The sequence below is a fragment of the Homalodisca vitripennis genome, chromosome 5 (genome assembly GCF_021130785.1).
Source record: "Homalodisca vitripennis isolate AUS2020 chromosome 5, UT_GWSS_2.1, whole genome shotgun sequence".
Lineage (NCBI taxonomy): Eukaryota > Metazoa > Arthropoda > Insecta > Hemiptera > Cicadellidae > Homalodisca > Homalodisca vitripennis.
The window spans coordinates 79,849,039-79,856,503 of record NC_060211.1 but is presented as its reverse complement, the minus strand read 5'-3'; positions in this window follow the sequence as shown (position 1 = coordinate 79,856,503).

The following is a 7,465-nucleotide window of genomic DNA, read 5'->3' as shown; positions in this document are numbered from 1 at the left end:
AAGGTATTTCAAATATCAAAAATCTATCAACCATAAGATCTCATAACAATCCTTTAAAAGTTACAAAATGTTATTAATTAATGGTGTTTTCAAATCACAATTACTTTTTTAGCTAATTAATGTGAGGAAATTGACCTTATTGTAGCTGCTCATATGTTCAAGAGGGTGAAAAGTGGAACCCTGCCACTAGAAAGCTTTGTACACACTAATAAACACACATAAAATATTGAGGAACTTTATTACCTTTAATATGTATACTACCACTGTGGGATACAGGTTAATTTGTGAAATCGCACTCAACCGTATTTTAATTAAGCTATTTATTTTGTGATCATTATTTTTGTACGTATCATGTTGCATTTTTAACTTTCATTTTATACACATGATGAAGCTATCCATCCCTTCACATGGATTGATGGTGGAGGAATAAATCTTTATGTCCAATACACTACTCTGTATTGTTGAGGGAAGGCACGTACCCTACTACAAGTCATATACGTAATATACCCTGGGACTAAAAAAACAATAATGAATTCTATAATATTTTGTTGAAATTTAAATCTTTCCAAGTAATAATATAAATACAAAATTTAATTAAAAATATATAAACAACAAAATAACCATAAAACTAATACATAGCAATAATTTTAGGACGAATTGTGACAGCCGTTGAAGAACAAAGAGAAATGAAATTTGTCTTACATAAACCCATGGTTGCATTGATTTTAGTATGATCTACCAAGCCAACTTACTGTGACCCAAAACTATACATTTTATTAATATAATGTACATGTACACACATTGTGTAATAAAACTGATGTTTTATATACATTTTTTTGATAATTATAAACAACTTTTATTCTTATCCTTTTTTGATATCTTTTGATGTTTTAAGATGTAAGATGGTAGCTATTCAAAGTTTGGAAAATAAGTGTTTATATATAAGTTATTATGCATATAGTGCAAAACAAAAAAGTGTTTTAGAATTGTCAGGTCATTTACAATAATGTTTTTACTTACATGTATTTTGATATCTTGTAAGATTTCCAGATAGCGGGCGTACAAAGTTTTAAGTAGTATACAACTTTGCGAGCATAATTTTGAACATGATAACTCGTAGTTCTCAATAGATTCAGACTAAACTTGATACAAAGACAGAACTTGCATATAGCTTGGATGAGTTAGCCAGTTTTAATCAATAAAAATATGGCACTCATTCGCATTTGGGCAAAATTTTAATCTTGGATATATCATAACATAGATCAAAATTGACGCTGGTTTTGAGATTATGGAGTTTCTAAGTGTTTGGAAGTGTCATGATTAAATGAACAAGGAACAAATTTAGAATTTACTGCCCCTTCAGTGTTGTGTGAATTAAATATCTAAACTGTTAATGCATCTTCGGTTTGACATTTAGAGATGATGGCCACATGTGAAATTTACCCTTCTTTAAATTGAGCTGGAAGGGATATTTTACTTATAACAGTTTAGAACATTTTGATTACTTTCCAAACAGTATATAACTGGTGGTTGGTTACAGAGAAGCAGGTGACTGCAGACCCAGGGGCATTGGATTATTTCAATGAACCTGTTGCATAGATCCATCATCGATCAAGCCAAAATCTGCTTCAGAGACCGCAAGAAAAACCTCCAAAATTTGACAGAAGCACACACAAAAGTGCTATCAACGTGGTGAATGCTGATATGGAAGATGTCATAGACCAAATGAGAATGGACCCAGCAGTCGCTTTCAGCCATACAATTTCCAAGGACTTTGACCATCCGATACACATGTCAGGTGGTGTTGCTGTAATCTTCAGACGCAAGTTTGGAAGGCCACGCTATTCTGACTATGTGAATGAAAAGCTGACGTGTCTGAGACGGTTAGATGAAGCCTCTGTCTACAGTCTTGTAACAAAAGCGAATTACTGCGGAAACCTTCAATAGAAGATTATGACAGTGTCTTTTACCAACTCATTGAGGACTTTAAGAAGAAGGGCCTTAAGACATTAGTATGTTCCCCGACGGGTTGTGTGAGAGACCTGGTACAACCTGAACATTTCACCAAAAGGATCATGGAGTTCCAACAACAAACCAAGGCAGTGGTATACATCATTTCGTACAATCAGGAGTCTACGAGAGAGCTGAGAAGGGGCCTTTCTCACTCTGTTTTCCTGGAGAAACTTGGAGAACTACTCGCCAGCCAAAGTGAATCTGTGGAACAAGTGATTGCAGCACCTTGTGAGGAAGAACAGACTGTAGCGGATACCACTTTACCTACATCTGTATCTCCAGTAACTCCCCAACAACCTAATCTGAAAATAACTCCTCAATCAAGCAGTACACCTCTCCTACCATGTCCTTTTTTTCTAACTTCCCCTGTGATTGGACCTTCAACCTCACAAACAGATGATCCTCAAATAACTTCACAACCACCTGTAATCACTTGTTCTTTAAACACCTTACCTTTAAACTCCTCTCAAATAATACTGACTGCCCCGAGATAACCAACTCTAGATCAATTAAGCACCTAAATGTAAATAGCTCCTCCAAACTCATTATTAACACAGCAAAAAAAAAAAAATAGAAATACCGATCACTTTACTCAAACTATTTCATCAAAACATTCAGCACTTTAAATCACGTAAATTGACACTTGAAATTATCCTGGATGAAATTGATTCTGACATTGTCATCCTTTCGGAACACAAATTACACAACTTAGAAATTATTAACTCTACCATTAACAATTATACTATCAAATCATTTTACTGTCGCAAAGTTTACCGAGGTGGAGGAATTATGATTCTCTGTAAAGATTCAGTGCCCCATCAATTTAGAAAAGTAGATATCCATCAAATTAAAGAACTTGTAACTGAAAAGGAATTTGAATGCTGCTCAGTTCAGGTAAAATTGGGAAATATTCAGTTATTGTAGTTGGTCTTTATAGAACACCTGGAGCTACTTATGACCAAGTGTTCTTAGGAAAACTTGATATTGCGCTGGGTATCTTGTGTAAAAACTATAACAATGTTATACTTACAGGGGATATTAATATTGACATGTTAAAGAATTCTAGGACTTGTGATATGTTAAAAAATATTTTAACTCAGCATAGTTTTCAATATTTAGTTGATTTCCCAACAAGAGTTACATTGGAAAGCCAAAGCTCAATTGATAATGTTTTTACAAATATTAATAGGTCACAAGTAGCGGTGTCTGGTGTGATAACAGAGCTATCAGATCATGATGCTCAACTGGTGGAAGTTGCTTTTAAAACTGTCAAGCAAAAGCATTGTTTTAAAACAATTAAAAAGAAAATTTACAAAACAAAATACAATCTTATTCCAAAAGAAATTAGAGGCAGAATCATGGTTGAGCTTATATCTTGCACCAGTTGATCAAAAATATTACTTATTCTACAATATATTTATTTATCATTTTAATTTATGCTTCCCATTATTAAGAACTAGGGTTTATAGGAATAAAAATGACTGGATAAATAATGAACTTAGGAAGGATAAAGAGGAGTTAATTCACTTAAGCCAGAATATTCGAGTAACACAAGACAGAGCATCAAAGCAAATATTAAATTACAAAAAAAGATGTATCGAACAAAGGCTCAAAAGTAAAAAAAATATTTCATCAACAACAAAATTAAGAACTCAGATAATATTTGTAAGTCTACATGGAAAGTAATAAATAATGAGACAAAACCTAATCAGGAAATTTTGAGTAAAATTAGATTGATCACAGATGGTGAGGATACCTCTGATCCTTACAAAGTATCTGACATTTTCAACAATTATTATATAGGTATGGTAGATGAATGTGTAATTCCAAACTTTCAAAAGGATGCAAATCCTAAAAATTTACCTTTTGTCATTCAAAATTTGTCTGATAAGCATTTCCATATAACACCAGTTGACGAAATTGAACTGGACAAAATTATATCATTGTTTAAAAATAATTATTCTGCTGGTTATGACGAAGTTCCTATGCCCATTATTAAGAATGTTAAGCATCTTTTGGTTAAGCCTTTGGCTCATGTAATTAACTCTTCTTTTGTGAGTGACATTTTCCCTGACAGATTAAAAATTTCTAAAATTAAAACAATATTTAAGAAAGGTAACTGACACAAATAATTACCGCCCATTGTCTGTATTACCAACATTCTCTCAAATATATGAAAGAGTCATGTATATAAGGCTTGTTGAATTTCTTGAGAACAATAATAAATTTGAACAATACTATTCCTGTGCTATATTAACGGTCTGCCGAAATCTGTATCTAGCATTAACAGTAGGATGTTTCTGTATGCTGATGATTCCAATCTTCTTGTTTCTCATACATCTTTAAATAAAATTCAAAATGTATCCAATCTGAACTTAATATCAATACTTAATTATTTGTACTAAAATATATTTTTACTACTGTAAAAATCTATTTTTAAATCCTGATAAAACAAATTTTATTTCTTTCAGAACTAGGCAAAACAGAAATGATGTAGTACCTTCAATTGAAGTGCTTGACACACAAATAAAACAGGTAGACCAGACTAAGTTCCTAGGATTAATTGTGGATAAGAACTTAACATGGGATAATCATATACAGCACATCGAAAAGAAAATATCCTCGGGTTTATTTGTTTTATATACTCTCTCAAAATACTGTGAACTTGATACCTTGAAAATGGTTTATTATTCTCATATACAGTCCCACATTTCCTTTGGCGTTGTGCTTTATGGAGCAACAAGTGATAAAAACTTGCAAACAATTTTGATATTACAGAAAAAAGCCATACGGATTATGCTTAAACTACACCATCAAGAATCGGTAAGACATTTATTTTTGAATCTAGGCATTCTAACAATTTACGGACTTTATATATTGAAAACGGTACTTGTAGTAAAAAAATAAATGACACATTACCAAAATTGGGGGCTTCGCACAATTATTTAACTAGGAATTGTAATCAGCTTGCAGCACTACATATAAATCTAAAAATTACCTCAAAAAAACCAGAAGTAGCAGGTATTAAGTTTTATAATAGCTTACCAGAACATATTTTTAAAATTGATAGTTTTTTACTTTTTAAAAAAACAGTAAAACAATATCTTATAAGTAAATCTTTGTATTCTTTTGATGAGTTTTTTATAAACTGATATGTGGTTGTGAAATACACTGTTAAAATAAGGTAATTTAATTATGTCCATCTATATATATAAAAATGAAACTGTTCGTGTGTAACAGCATCACTCACAAACGGCTGGACGGATTCGCCTAATTTTTTTTTTAATTTGTTCGTCTTGATCTGTAGAAGGTTATAGGATACTTTTTATCCCTTTCCCGATTCAGGATTCCGCCCCACTGGTTACAGAAATACCCGTAAGAAATGCATTGCAGCAAACATATGTTATTAAGTGAAAGAGTCTTTTCAAATTTTTAATCAGCTGTTCTTTGTAAACATATATAATGCGACAAAAAATATATTTATATATAAATTTCTTTACACTTATAGTTTTAAAGCATAGAGTAAGCTTAAGAGAAACGACAAATTTTGTTTAAACTGTTTCTGCAATCATAATATATAAAAATGAATGTTTGTGTGTTTGTCCTTTATAGACTCAGAAACTATTGGACCGATCACTATGAAAATTTGTATTTTTCTATGTAGAAGGTTTATACGCAATGCCCATTGATGTAACTAACCACCAGGCTGTACTGCAAGATATAAAAGTTATCAAAGCGCCTGCACATTATAAACTGCAATTACAACACAGTAGTTACGTATATTAAAATATCCAAACACTATTTGAAGGCAAAGAAATATACGGGCAAAGCTTAAGAGACGCGTGCGAAGCCGCGGGAAACAGCTAGTTTATTATGTAAATGTGTGTTATGTTATGCATGTTATAGCTGACACCATTCAATGTTTGTATGTGTATGTAACTGTATATATATACAAATTTTGAATAAAGAAATTTTGACTTTGACTTTGGTTGTATTTTTATTTTTTTTGTCAAATTGATAGCCTATTATTCTTACTCTGAATGTACTTTGATGTTTGACATATGTAATCTTCAGGCAAATGCTTTATTATCACTAAGCATAATTACTTAATTGCTGTTGCGAATATATTTAGTTTAGCTCCAGATCAACTTCCTATTAGTGCAGCATCAGATTTCAAACGAAGATAAACTGAAGCTAAACTCAACATTCACATTGATCAACCTTTCTTCATTTGGAAAAAGTGACTGTTGGGAAGTTGCATGGTTCAGGATCATTGGGCTGTATTATTTTGAGGACGACAGGGAAAGGACGTTACTAAGAGTTCAACTTGCGTGTGGAATGCTCAGAGACTTTTTGATGTTACAGTTATGGAATAAACACCAAAGCTGTCTGGATTTTAAAGGATGGTGTGACGTCACGTATCAGAACAAGAATGTAGCCAGAAAAAAATTTTTGTGGTCCAGATAACTGATATTTTCCCATAGTGGACAGATAGTAAGGCCCCACTTTGTTCCCTAATAAGTTCTTTGCCCATTCTTTTGTTGAGAATGATCTTTCAGCAGTACATATCAGTAATACTGAATTATCTAAATAATAATACCGTAATCGTTTACTAAAAAAGTGATTAAAAAATTTAGAAGGTCCGTACCCTTTAAACCCCCTCGTTGGCTATGACCTTACATCAGAACTCTCAATGAAATTTTACAATTATTTCCAGGACACAATGTGTGATTCCTAGAGCTTACATCTTGTGACTGTTGGCTATGGGGCTATCTAAAAGTCTTTGTGGCGCAATATCATGGTACTAAGGCAGTGCATGATAAACAAGGTCACTGCTATTTCTTAAACAATGTTATGGAAGGTAACTGTAAGATACAACAAAGAAGGGAGTCCTGTGTAGATGTATAAGGACACTACTTGAAGGACATTATTGACCATAAATAGAAATGGTAAAATTATGTAAATATTTTAGTTGCACTTTTAATACATTAAACTAGGTTTAGTATTGTGTAGTTTAATTTTAAAATGGAACTTTTCTCATTCAGTATATTTCTCCACTTTCTGTATCTTTGTGAACATTTCTTGAAGATGTTATGTAAATTCAAACTGTCTTTAAGACATTAACTTCAGTGGATGCACCTTACTACTACTCCCGTCTTAAAGTTGGTTAATGACTTGTGTTACAGTGAAGTTGTTAAGTAGCTACCTAAAGGTATGCACAAAGTCAACACTAAGTATGTTTAGAAATCATAGTTTTTGAAATTTTTTAAGGTTAATATTTAAGAATGACTAAGTAAAGAGATTTTTACAAAAAATCCAAATTTACAGTATTTGGTGATCAAACATCCATGAATATGCTGGTGAGGAAGCATAACTAACAATTTGGTTACAAATCAGCACAGTGACTAATGTCTGGACATACCATATAGTCCAATTCTGTAATTTCTGGAAA